At 36.6% G+C, this 13,856-nt stretch overlaps 1 long non-coding RNA gene across 1 annotated transcript; it reads left to right on the forward strand.

Moving 5' to 3' along the window:
- The first annotated feature begins 11,562 nt into the window (after window positions 1-11,562).
- On the forward strand, window positions 11,563-13,370 carry LOC112274922 (uncharacterized). The gene is made up of 2 exons (XR_002967572.3): window positions 11,563-11,626; window positions 12,806-13,370. It is a non-coding gene; the product is annotated as an uncharacterized LOC112274922 (long non-coding RNA).
- Window positions 13,371-13,856: the final 486 nt, after the last annotated feature.

The following is a 13,856-nucleotide window of genomic DNA, read 5'->3' on the forward strand; positions in this document are numbered from 1 at the left end:
TCTTTTTTATTACAATTACTCTTATTTGTATTTATATTTGTACCTAAAGTCTACAAAAATTTTATATTATTGATCATAAAGGCACTATTGAAATCAACTAGTTTGTGTTCCTAAGTATGATAAGACTAAGGCCTTGTGGCTTCTATAAGATAACCATATCTACTACTTATGAGCCTTTATAAGGCTCAAATATTTGATCTCTTAAGTAAATTATCCTTGAAATAAAACATTTTCATTTAATTTTTTTATTAAACATTTTTCATTTATAAATTATCATAATATATTTATATTAATTTTAAATTTATATTTTTTATATCATTAAAAAGATAAAATATTAACTTTCTATAAATATATTTTTATCTTTTATTTTTATTTTTTATTAGATAAAAATCTATCAAATAGACTATGTATAGTTTTATAGTATATAATTACTTGATTGCAATTCATTCACTTGTTTTGTATTATTCTTCTTTGTTACTTGATATTCACTTTTCTACTTCATACCACCAATTATATGCAATTCTTAATTGGGGCCATCTTATGATTTGGATTGAAGGATGAATCTTATTCTTATACACCTATGATATCTCTCACCAAAGAAGAAGAAATAGTTCATATTAGATTCCGTTATTATAGCTTTATTTTTAATTTATTTTTAATTTATTTTTAAAAAAATTTGAAAAAATACTTCATTGTAGTAATTCACTTTTAAAATCTTAAAACTTGATAGGATTATATAAAGTAGTGTCAAAACATCTTTTAAATGTGGTATTTCAACTTTCTTTAGAATATATTGGTAAAAAAGAAAAAAACAAATTATTTTATATTTTTCCATAAGAATGATTTTTTTGAATAAACCTTTTATTTAAGACTCTTTACTTTAATTTTTTTAAAAAAAATTAGTTGAACTAGAATCAAGAAAAATAAAAATTAAGTTGTATGTTTTTTGAAAAAAAATTAAGTTTTTTTTAAAATAAAATCAAGAAGAAAACAAAAAAAAAAAAAAAAAAAAAAAAAAAAAAAAAAACTCTTAGAATCAATTTCTTCTATAGTTTACATAGTGAATTTTCTTTTGCTTATTTGTTATATTCTTTGATTACTAGAAAAGAATTCATGACATATTCTACCAAATTTGGAAAAATTTTACTTCAAAATAATGACTTTACTTCTAATTTTGTGGCACTCAAATAGAATCCAATCATAAATTAAGACTATGTATTTAATTAAAAAGATACTTAATTCAACTTCTATTTTTATAAAAAAAAATTATTTATTTGGCTTACACAATACAAAAGTGTAGCAATTAATACTCGAAAGAAAAAAATTAGTCATCATATTGATATTCACTATATGTATTAACTCTAAATGCTTGAAATTATTCTCTATTGGTTTTTAAAATGTCATCAAGTTCATTAGATTTGAGATTAGGCCATCTATCTTCTATAAGAATTAATATCTAATTCTTGAAATTAGAATCTTTAGAAATATTTTATTTATAAAGAAACTTATTTTATTGATGCTTGTTGCTTTAGATTCAAATATTTTTGCAAGATTTGGTTCTTATTAAAGAATTTTTGTCTATAGACTATTTGGATTAAAAAAAATAAAATTTTCTCTGAAAATAAAATATGGTGCATACTCCAAACTAGAAAGGTTTTGAAAGGACTTTTAAAATATGAAAAGAATTGTTGGAAATTTATAAAAACAAAATTAGCAAAAATCTGCAATCCAAGCCTTTTATTCTCAACAAAAGAGATCAAAAAAGATAATAAAAACTTTCTTTGTCATTTTTAAAACTTAATTTCAAGAATTAGATATTAATTCTTATAGAAGATAGATGTATATTAAGTTCTAAAAATGACAAAGAAAGTCTATGGAATCCTAAAGTATCTCAATGTGGCGTGATCATACAGGAGAATATTAATATACTTACTTTAATAGTGGTTCCTTGTTCCTATTACTCTTAATTCCACCTCCAAGTATAAAGAATCAAATAGTCTAATGTACTTTTTTCACTCTATTAATGCATTGGATATATCCCGTTTTTGTTTCAAATTATATATATATATACTCAAATTCGAAACAAACCTTCCAACCCGCAACATATCTGATTGACAAGTTCCACATCGGTTTGTGGTAAGTTTCTTCACATCTATCTAAAGCGCACAGAATCAGTTCTCTTCATGTCAATCACTACAACAATGCACAAGATGTGAAATACACACTATCCAGTACACAATATAACAAACAAGAATGCATCACCCATTGCTAACTGTGGACGAGACGAATACGAATCGAGTGGTCAAAACTTGCTGTTTTGTAGTATAAGAGAAGCATGTTTTCCTCACAATGTTCACAGTGAGGCAATCTTTGGGCTGGAAGACAAACATGGGTTCTTCGCAACTATGGAAGCCGAACCCTCTGGTGTTGATATGTGTCGAAGCCAGACATTCGGACCGCTATTGCAGCTCTTGTATCACGCAACTGGTCACCACCAGTGTCTGCATTTTACAGGTTGGTTGGATCGATATCACGAGACATTCACGCATATTCAGCATCCATTACAGGAATAACATGCGCCCTGCTACTATTAGCCATGTGGGGGTGGCAGTGGGTTCGATGAAGGGATGAAGAGAATGACCCAGAACTGAAGTAACAATCAGCATGCGAAAGATAGAGTGGACCCACTGGTGTAGTATCCAGCGTGTCCTCCCTTTAGAGCGTCTACATCTCTAGATACAATTCTCGCTCAGTAAATATGCTTTGCTTCTGTGAAAACTACGGTGTATTGGACTTAAAAACTGGTTTTAAGTTCAACAGGAGGGGATGCTTACCCTCGGGTTGCTGCCGCACATGCCATTGTAACAGACTGCAACGATTCTTCTTATTATATGCATTCTTTATTCTGAAGTAAGCAAATCTCGGGGTCACGCGAACTGTGGTTCAGATGTCAGGTTCAGTCTCCGCATGTTGAACTTGGGAGGTTAGAAAACTCTGTTGCATGCGGAGGCGAATTATTTGTGTAGATGTCTATGTATGATTTCCATTTTCGCGGCTATCGTGGCTTTCTTGTCGCAACTGGATAGGTTCCTTGCTTAACGTAGGTTTTTATTCAGAGAGCAGTTTCCAAAACGAGAGGGTAGTTTCTGTTACTTTCCAAATGGAGAGAACATGGTCATGCAATGCTGTCAGATGCTGTATTTATCGCTATGTAGTAAATAAACAAGCAGATGATTTCGGCTTGCATTGACAATTGACCCCATAGACAGCGGCTAATGAGTATCAGGATATCACCTAATCCAGTGTAGGAGGCTGACAATCACACAGTTTCCGAGGGAGTCACCTCATGAAGCTCGACCTGATTGATTAAACGTGGAGTTGCTGGTGGACATGTGTTTTTTTTTTTAGTTTTTTGACACGTATGGGGTAAACCCATCGCATAAATTTAGGTTTTTGAGAGGTAACAATCCATCTTATGTCATACTCCTGCTACAGGGATATATGGTTGGCATATAAGATGAGACCAAAACAAACAAAGAAACTCGAGAATCTCACCCCAAGTACGCAGTACTCAAGAAGGTTGTCAGTTAATCTAATTTTCAAATGCTTACAAACCACTATCTCTTAATATTCTGTGGAGCCATCGATCGTTTGTTGAAGCCGTTAATTAGTACTCAATGATCCATAGACATGCGTGCAGAACGTTGTACTATTTCCTTCTCATCGTGGGTTGAGTTGAGAATTAGGAGACCTGAACCATCAATTTCAACGAAGTTGAGTTTGCTTCTCGAAGGAGGATTCTTTAAATTTGCTTTCAACCCCAGCTCGGAGGTCGTCAGCCAATTTTTAGACGTGGCCGATGAAGGTTGAACAAAGTGAAGAAGTAATTAATTTGCATGATGTACATGTTGGTAATCAGTTGTAACATACTTTCATCGGAATACTTCATGATTATCCTCTTCTCCTTGACTGGTATTTCGGTCCTTCGATGTCTGAACTGCAGCGAGCTTGCATGAATTGATGTTGTGTTGGCATTATCTCGAGGGTTATAAAGTTGAAACAGGATTGGGCAGCAAAAGAATAAGAAATTGGCCTACTCTGACACTTATATTATAACTGTATTGGCTTTTATTATATTGGTACGGAGTGCCAGTGACTTCAGCTGTTGACACGTGTTCTACATTCCTGACAGAATTCTCGTTACTTGTATGTATTCCTTTGTGAAGATTCAGTGTTGTTATTAGTATATTGATCTCTTAACTTACACATTTTAAGATTGACTTTTACAGAGTAATCATTTCTACGTACTGGTGAAATGAATGTAAACGCTCGCACTCTCTTGGTATCATCGATATATGCAGTATGATAGTAAAGCTTCCGTGACGAGTAGTAGACGATAAACCAGAGTTACTCTTCCCCACGAGTACAATTGAATACGAAACCTTCGATCGAATAAACCCAATCCGTTCAGTGGTAAGAAAGTTTGGGGTGGTCACAAGCACTATACCCGAGGAATAACAAATCTCCCTTTAAGAATTGTGATTCTCTGTTCTTGAAGGGAACCCCGGTTGAGTAGGTTGAAAATCTAAAGAAGTTCAGCATCAACTCATGTGAGCATGTCATGAATCACCGGTTTAGGGCCTCCATTAGCTAATATCAAGAACATGATACGTTTCGATGAAGCATACAAATTTGTGAGAATTGCACATTGTATTAGGTACATGGGTTCAACAGATTGATGCAGCAATCAACACCGAATAGGAATTCAATGAAGCCGATGTACACTTCCACCACTTTTCTGTACTGCGACATGGCGTAATAAACATGTCTAAAATGAATGGCGGTGCCGATATGAAGGACGAATTTGCGAACTCATAAAGGCTAGTACTTCTGACAACTGCAAAGTTCATTGAACTTTGTTCAAGGACTTCCTTACTCTTACACTTAGTGATACTCTACACAATTCCCTGAATCACTCAACATTCGTACACAATTAACGAAAGGGCACTCTCCTCCATGGAAGTTTTGTGGAATAGGAATGATCATGTCCAGTAAACAAGGAGAAAACTGTGGATACTGGTCTGATATCTCTCGGGATTCTGCTCCACAGGGATACTTGAGCGCAGATTTCATAACATCCAAATCTGGCTATAATTGTGGTCCTCAGATCTCAATCATACAGAGTTGATTATTAAGATCTCAAGCCTTCGTCTTACTGTAAAAATATAACAGCGAAAATTTCTATTGGTCAAGTGTGATGTAGAACACTTTTGAGTGGATAGTATATTCAAAGTAACAGAAAATCTTCGCAAGTATGCAGTATCTCCACGTCCATCTGTCTCAGGCGATCAATGCTGGAAGTATAGATGGGTTACTGTGATTCAGTGCTCATCAGCCAGAGTTACTGTAGCGCAGAAGTAATTGCACAACCTCTACATACAGTAGCTACAAGGCAGAATCTGGGTAGGTACGAAAGGATTGATTGAACTACACATTTGTCGTCCACTTTTCAGACGCTAACAGCACATGAGAAGCTTGATAGCATTGATAACAAACAAATATATATATATATATATATATATATATATATTATCTAATGTACAGGAAGACGGAAGTTAGGGGTAAAAGCTGAATTCTACGAGTATGCAATTCTTCAGCTTCTCGAAGGAAGAAGTAACGTCATACTGTGTGACTTATCTACATTATCACTTCAACTAAGCTGCGTATTTCTACGAGCTCTCTCGGGTCACAGATTATCTAACTATCCGATACATCCTCCTAATGAATTTATGCTGAGATTTTCTCGTTGACAAAACTCCACGTCGTATTAACTATTCAATCCTCACGTCTTGGGTAATCTCGGAGATTTCGTTACAAGAGCCAATTTGACAAATCATTTCTATTTAACAGCTCTGCAGCAATATTCCTGAAAAAGCAAGAGAATAAGGTATCGGTAGCTTTTCACTATATGCGAACAAAGATGCGCAAAGGCATCTTCTGTTCGATCCTGCAACTGGTGATGAATTCTAAGAATTTGTACCTGTAACTTCTCCCATTGGATTCACCTTGACTGGTAAAATTTTACCCGAAAAGTTTAACAGTGGGCGCGTATGCTTTAACTTCAGAGCAGGAGTTTTTGGCAATTTGAATCACATTACGTACCACATTGAAAAGACATCTCGTTGTCAAAATCCTCTCAATAAAAGAAAAGGTGCAGTTTCGATGCCTACCGAGTAAGGCTTCGAGATATTATTTACCTTACAAGCGATTCTTTTAGTGAAAGTTCGGTAGCAGAACCGAACATCTCGCCCTTCACCTCCCTCTGTTAGTATCCAAACGCTGCACTACCAGACAGTTTGGACACTTGATGCGAACTGAAGTCGTAATTTTTTTTAAGAATTGTAATCCAAACCGTAATTAATCCAAAAGTCTCGATGGATCAATGAGCACCAATTCTTGAAAAATAGCCTGTTACCCACTCGCTTCTTGTAGTTCTGCATCTACTCGTCGGTAGAATTTCAAAGCCTCAAAGGCATTCGATGTGCTCATGTGACTCAGTAACTCTACAAGCATAGGCTGGATTGACACAAGATTACATTGTGTTGAAATGAGAATCCCATAACTCCCGCGTATCAACAGCTAAAAAAAGTTTCACTCCTAACTGTCGACACTAATTCACTGATACAACCTAAAGCCTAACATGGATCAAACCTAATCACATGAGCAACCTCGTAGCCAGACATGAAAAGCAGCCGACATGAAGATGCAGTACTCCAAGATGAGGGTGGGCAAAAAGGCAATAAGTGTAGTCTTCTCATTCTGCAATGCTCGTAATACAGAATCCCAGTCCGGAGTTTCCACTGATCCAATACTTGTCAGATTCGATGGAGATTCGCCGGAAGCGGACAGCTTAGTACCGGCATTGTCCCTCCAGAAACACGTGAAATCAACCTTGGGAATCCGCGAAAATATATGTGCATATATATATGCATATGTATGTATTCGAATGCAAGTGCAGGCCCAAACAGGCTTCTGCAGTGAGACGATAAATCCGACCTAAACAAGTCCTAACTAGACCCACTCAATAAATCCTATCTCTACGATTCTCAAGGAGACAACCATTCCTCATGCTCAAGTCAATATTCTTAGGCAGCCTACATACAATCGCAATGGACCAGACAAAAATTTCAGCGGTAGATGAAAGATTACTAAGAATCCTCTGTTCCTATTACTAGAACAAGTACGGTGAGAAATGAAACTGTAACGAACTTACAACCAGGCAAACTTTGCTAGAAGTGAGAAACGTAGAGAACACAGTCCCACAGCGACTCACATTCTCAAAGACGCAGCTGGCCTTGACTTGGAATATAAAACAAACGGAGGCGACTAGTGGGGATGATGACTCCAAAATGGGGGGTGAAGCAGAAACACACTCCGCCCAGAGGGCGTGAGCAGCTGCGCGCCAAAATACTGGGCATGAGCGCCCAGGCGAAGTTACGGTCGGACCCCTGAGCCACCCAACTCCGGCGTGGCGTCAACGGGATGGATTCTCTGCAGAGGAGGGCCATGATAATCTTATAGACACTTCTAGGAGTGCTCGTGTTGTCTCATCCGAGGCACAGACGTGCAGCGAAGCCATTAATAAGCTTCTCTGCCACGCTGTCACCGGGGCTGATCGCACTCACGCCCTCCACGTTCGCGTCCCCGCGCACTACCAGCACAGTAAAGTCCAGACCCACGTTATATTTATCAACAACGGAACCCCCCACAGCGCTCACGAATGCGCACATTCTCCCGGCAGCCGATCGAACCCGGCGACGATCAACGAACTCGATCCTTGCCATCCCTATCCACTGACCAGATCTACGAGCTGTCCGAGGGACAAGCCCTGTCGACGCACCCGCCGTCCAGGGGGGTTGGGGGGGGGGGGGGGGGGGGGGGAGAAAGAGGCTCTGGCTTCGGCGTTGGCGTGGGATGGGGACGAGAAACTCGGCAACAAGCGCGAGGCTTGGCTCTGACAAGATGGTGCCAAATTTGAAGTCGGGCTAGAGCGGCCTCTACGCTCCAACTCCAGCGTCCATCTCAGCGCACAAACTGCTGCTGATGCTGTTTCCACCTCTACTACTACTATTAGTCGCTTTCTTGTGCCGAGGCGAATGAATTCGTTTGCTTGCCATGTCCCCTCCTCTGTTATTATCGCGGGAAAGCATCGTTGAGTTCGGGGCGTGGATCCTCCAGACGGATCGCTGCTGCTGTTGCGTCGCAACCAGCGCAGTGTCCCTTTTTCGCGCCACCCCTCCCTCCATCACCTGGCGTCATGCCATGCCCCGCAAGTGGAATCTAAACTCGGAATCTGACTACCCACATGATGCACCAGTCGTGTGTATGTGTGTGAATGTGAGGCAGTGAGTGAATGTGAGTGTGTATGCAAGTGTGTGTGTGTGTGTGTGAGAGAGATCACCGTAGCCCGGGCTTGCCGAAGCTCCTCTTCCCCCGCCCTCCATCTCCATGTTGCTGCTCTGCAAGGCCACCACAGCTCTCATGTTCCATGCTTTGCTTTCTTCATGGTGTACTCGTTTTTTGTCATGTGGGTAAAAGCAAAGTATTTAGGTTGGGTACTTTGAAGGGATATGGAAATATATATATATATATATATATATATATAGGTTTTTGTATATTGATTTCTTTCCAAATTTGTTTAAGAATGTAACTTTGTTTTACTTGTATGTTTAAATCTTCAAAATAAAGATACAAATAATTTTTTTCCTTTGTGATTTCTTTTTCATTATGATTTTGGTTATACTTGTATAAGTAAAATCTATAGTGTGTTTGTGTGTGTGTATATATATATATATATATATATATTGGGAATTGTTAAAGTGATCCAAGTATTTACTAAATTTACCCAGCCGTCCAAACCATCAACAAAAAATTCTCCATTACCAAAACTTCATTCGTCAAAAACCAATGAAAAAATGGTTGGATCTTCAACCAATGCTGATGGGTAGGTTGATTTGGTAAATGCTTGGGTCACTTTAACAATTCCCTATATATATATATATATATATATTACAAGATAATAAAAAATAAATAAAAAATATAAGTATGTTAAATCCAGAATGTCAACAATGTATGTTTTTTTAAAAGGGTTCTAAAATATGTTGTATAAGTTTCTTTTTCTTTTTCTTTTTCTTTTATGTTGATCAATTTTTTTGTATATAATGTTCACTACAACAGATAAAATATTGATTTTATGAAGTTTTTATTTTTTTAATGTTATAATAATGAAATATAATTTAACTATACCAATATTTTTAATCAGCAATTTAAGACTGTTAGTGGTAATTGTATTTATAAATGACAAGATTTAATAATTATTAGTTCTATACATTTTAGCGCCATAAAGTAATTTCTAAAAGTGTAATTATAGATCCAATCTAAGCTTGTACAATAATTTAAAAAGCCACTGCACCATATGTAAATATTGCTTATTGTATAATTTTAAAAATATCAAACACATACTTGATTTATGAATTATGTTTATTTTATTTGAGATTTTTTTTAATATACTGTTTCTGATAATACCTCTAAATAATTAAACAAGAAAAGAAAAGAAAATGAAAAGAAATACCATCAGATTTTGACCAATTAAATTGAAAAATTAGAATTTTTTTATTTTTCTAATTCAATTTTTTTCTTTTAGTTCTTAATTAAAATCAAGTCTTACATGAATATTTTTTTGCAAAACACCTATATTACTTAAATTTACTTTATGCCTCTCATTTCTATGAATTCAAAATTTACAGATAAAAGTGAAAAGAACTGCTTTATAAGTGTATATTATGAATAAAATTATATACCTACACACTGCACATTTCTATTCATGATTGTACATGTAAGCATGTTGTGATGGTCAAATTATGATATAAAGTCAAAAGACTTCATTGTAGTTTCACATTTATGTAGTCATAACGACCATGACACCTTTAATTTCATCATGGTGCATAATTTGGTTACTTTCTCTAAGTTTGTCTCAAAATGAATTCCAAAAGACGTGTACATGCTTCTGAACTCCCATATTTAGGATGAAGAGAAGGAATTATCATATATATATATATATATATATATACATATTCGAATGTGTGAGCACGTAAACAATCACACCCACCCGTGTCAAAGTTATTAAGAAAAAGAAAACACTTGTAATTCTCTTTGATTTGCTAGATTAAACCTTAATGTAGTAAATGGCATGTTGAAGTCTATCCAATTCCAGAAATAAAATAAAATATAGAAGTATCGAAATTCAAACCATGAAAAATCCAAAGCATGAGAATGATCAGGTGCATCAAGTTTGTGGATATTAAGTTTGTCTCTAAATTACTCAATCCAAGTTCCAAAAGGAATGCCATACGCAAGGCAAATTCTTATATCTAAGTGCTTCGCAGCAACAAATTCACATGGGCAGTAGCATCTTGACATTATGCTCTTCTTTTGATTTTTTCTCCAAAAACGAGACCAGAATTCAAAATAATGTTGGCGACGAGGGTGGTGAGAAGGAGAATCAAATGAAACAGCCACCACCTCCACAAAGCACATTTATTGATACACATTCACACCCAGTTGACCATACAGGGTTGACCCTTTCACGACCCATCGCACGCACTACTTCTACCTGATCAAAAACGGTTTTAGACACAAGTATTCATATATATATATATATATATATATATACACACACATGTTTGTCATCTTGCCTAGGGATCATCAAAAGTTACCCACACCTTGAGCTCAAAAGACGTGTTCTGACGAGCTGTTAAACTGAGTCACTGGTGGAAGGTCAGAGACCTGGAAGCAATATCCTTTCCTGGAAAAGAATTTTGTCCAATGGTCAATCTGAAAACAACAAAAAAACAACAGAAGTAGAGGAGGAGGAGGAGGAGGAAGAAGAAGAGGATGCAAGTCAGCCTTCGAAGTACGAAAAAAGCCACGAATGGAGCTAGCTAACCAACAAACTAGCACAGTCAACAACAATGAGCCAATGAACAATCAGGACCGGGCTAGAAAAAACTCATCTAGATCCTAGCATCGCAGGGAGGGGGGTATGCTATTTTTCCGCAGGGAATTTCAAGTCTTCAATGCAACTTGTGGAATAGTGGGAAGTGCAATGATCAAACGCTGCTGGTATTCGTCATTGTACTGAATCGAAGTGAAAATTGATCTTTGGTAAATTGTAGGTTGTGCACCCTTAATTCTGTGCTGGAAGGCTTTCTCAATGGCTAAAGTATTTGATTTTTTTTAACGTTTTTTTTTAACGGTTTTTTTTTTTTTTTTTTTTTTTTTTTAACTGTGATGGTATTTGACGCAGATTCGTCGGGAGTTACATTCGGGTGATATCCTTCCTGGCGGGACGATCCTTTCCGGACAGGAGAAGTCCTGAAAATTTGGAATCTGAGCGTCCAGATCAAGTGTCTCGGCGCGCAGCAGTGCAGTTGCCCCTGCTAGTGGACTGACGAAGCTGGGTCATGTTGCCAGATTCCTACATAAGCTCTTCACATTCCTTGGGATTTCAGGTCTGGCTCGGCTTGGGGGAGCGGCATCCGCAAGGGGCTGCTTCGACAAGTAGACTGTAAGCTTCTGACTTTGCTCAGAATTGTGCGGTCGTGAACACTATCTCCTAACGATGTTTGACGTGAAGTTAATGTTTGTAGCTGAGTTTGTGCCACTTGTTAGGGGTTGAGTTATGGCGCAATCCTAAAACATGGGTCTGCTGGAGGTTGGTTTTTGTTGTTGATGTTGTAAATGCCTCCAGAGAGAATATACGTGACACGAACGTGAGTTATACCTCATGTCTCGATTACCTCTGTCCTCTAGCTTTCGACGAGTTGGTTGGCTTCAGTAATAAATGGAGTTTTTCTCACGCACTAGGCTGCTGCATATAGTGTGTGTGTCTATTGCTGCCCAGTAGGTAGCTCTACCACCGAGCGTTCAAGTCTTTTTAGAGTTCGAGACAATGCGCTTGATTGGTGACAATAGAACAGTTTGTTGCAACAAACTTGTACCATCGAGTGATCGGTCAAGTGATGAATCCTTTCTTAATTTCCACTCTCGACTAGCCGAGTGAGATGTGTAGATTCTACTTTTCTTAGCCGCGTCTCTGATCCTGGTGTTGGCAGCCCTCCAACTATCTTTCAAATGCCAAGCTTTACCGTAACTGCCTAATGCAAGTTTTCTCGTACTCCGGAATGAAACTGGTCCGCCACAGAAGACACCGCATGCTCGCCTTGCTGGTCACCCTCATCTTGGAGTACTGCATCTTCACATCTGTAGCCCTTCATCTAAGTCTCAGGCAGCACTAGTGCTGTAGTTTCAGCCGAATTCTTGGTATTCGAGAATTTATGAATGAGGCACTGAGCACACCAAAAGAGGTCAGAGATTGGGGATTCTACTGATGGGCAGATGCAGAACTGCAAGAAGCGAGTGGGCAGCAGGCTATGTTCATTCGACAACCCCACGACCATGATCATGACTGCCAAAGCATCTCGAAGAGACTGTTGTGGGAAGCGTATGGCGAATCCTTATTAAAGACAAACGGATTTCACCCATTGCGATCTGCATCGAGAACATGTTTTCACAGCTCAGTGTGAAATCATGCTTTACAACTTTAGACGAGATGCGACTAATCTAAAACAGTCCCACGTAATCTAAGATCAGTGTACCAATGCAGAAGAGACAGAAATGTTAAGATAGCGTTTAACGTGACCTTCTTGTTGTTAATGTGCTTATTGATTTTTTTCTCATTTTGCAGGGGTAGTTTTGCCGATCCATCGCCAGCAGTCATTCAAACTGAGCTAGGCTTCTGACCTGGTTGCATTGCATTGTAATGCAGTTGTATTGTTTTTTTCTCTCCCCTCAGCATTGGCCAATATTGCTTTTTCAAAAATATGAATACCCTGCGTAGAGTTTTGGTGGTTGCTTGTAATAAAAAATTGTATGGTATGAGCGTGGAACTCGTTGTTTTGTCCACTTCCCTTGTGTTTTACAAATACTTACTGAGTTAACTTGATGGAACAAAATGAGCATTTTATGCTTTAGGGTCGAGTACGTGGTTTTGTTTTATTTTACTGGGTTCGTTAAATTTTTTTTCATGCACAATTTTCTAGTTGGTAATCAGGTGAGAATTTGCATTATCATTGAGTTCTTATTTTACTATTGTATATATAATAGGTACATACATAAAAAAGGGTAGTTGCATTAGAAGATAATGATTGTGAGGAGGTAGAAGATGATTATTGGAATGATTCTTTGATTGATAGACCCAATTGCATTTAGTTATAGATGAACTCCAATTAAAATGATTTTATTTTTATTTTTATTTTTATATTGATTTATGTTGATGTTGCTTGTGGTATAAAATATTACATTCATTAAAAATATGCTTCAAAAATACATCTTCCTAAAATACTTTTTCACAATTCCATATCCATTTTAAGAAGAAAATTTTCATTTCAAATGTATAAAATACAACATTTTAATGAAATGATTAAAAAAAAAAAAAAAAAAAAAAAAAAAAACAATGTAAAATGCTTTTGTCTAAGAAACGTCATGCAATACAAAAAAAATACAGCATATATATATAATTTTTATTAATGTTAAATTTGAATAATTATTTTGTATAATTATTATTATTAACATTTTTTTTTCTTAGAAATCATATTGATTTTAAAAAATTAGATGATTTTTGGTAGTTGATTACATAATTCGTATTTAATATGTTGAGCTTTAAAATTTTAATTTATTATTAAATAACAAATCAATGTGGAGGTTAAGATGTACATTTTAAATTAAGATTAAATTTA

The sequence above is a fragment of the Physcomitrium patens genome, chromosome 22, assembly GCF_059467195.1.
Source record: "Physcomitrium patens ecotype Gransden chromosome 22, ASM5946719v1, whole genome shotgun sequence".
Taxonomy (NCBI): domain Eukaryota; kingdom Viridiplantae; phylum Streptophyta; class Bryopsida; order Funariales; family Funariaceae; genus Physcomitrium; species Physcomitrium patens.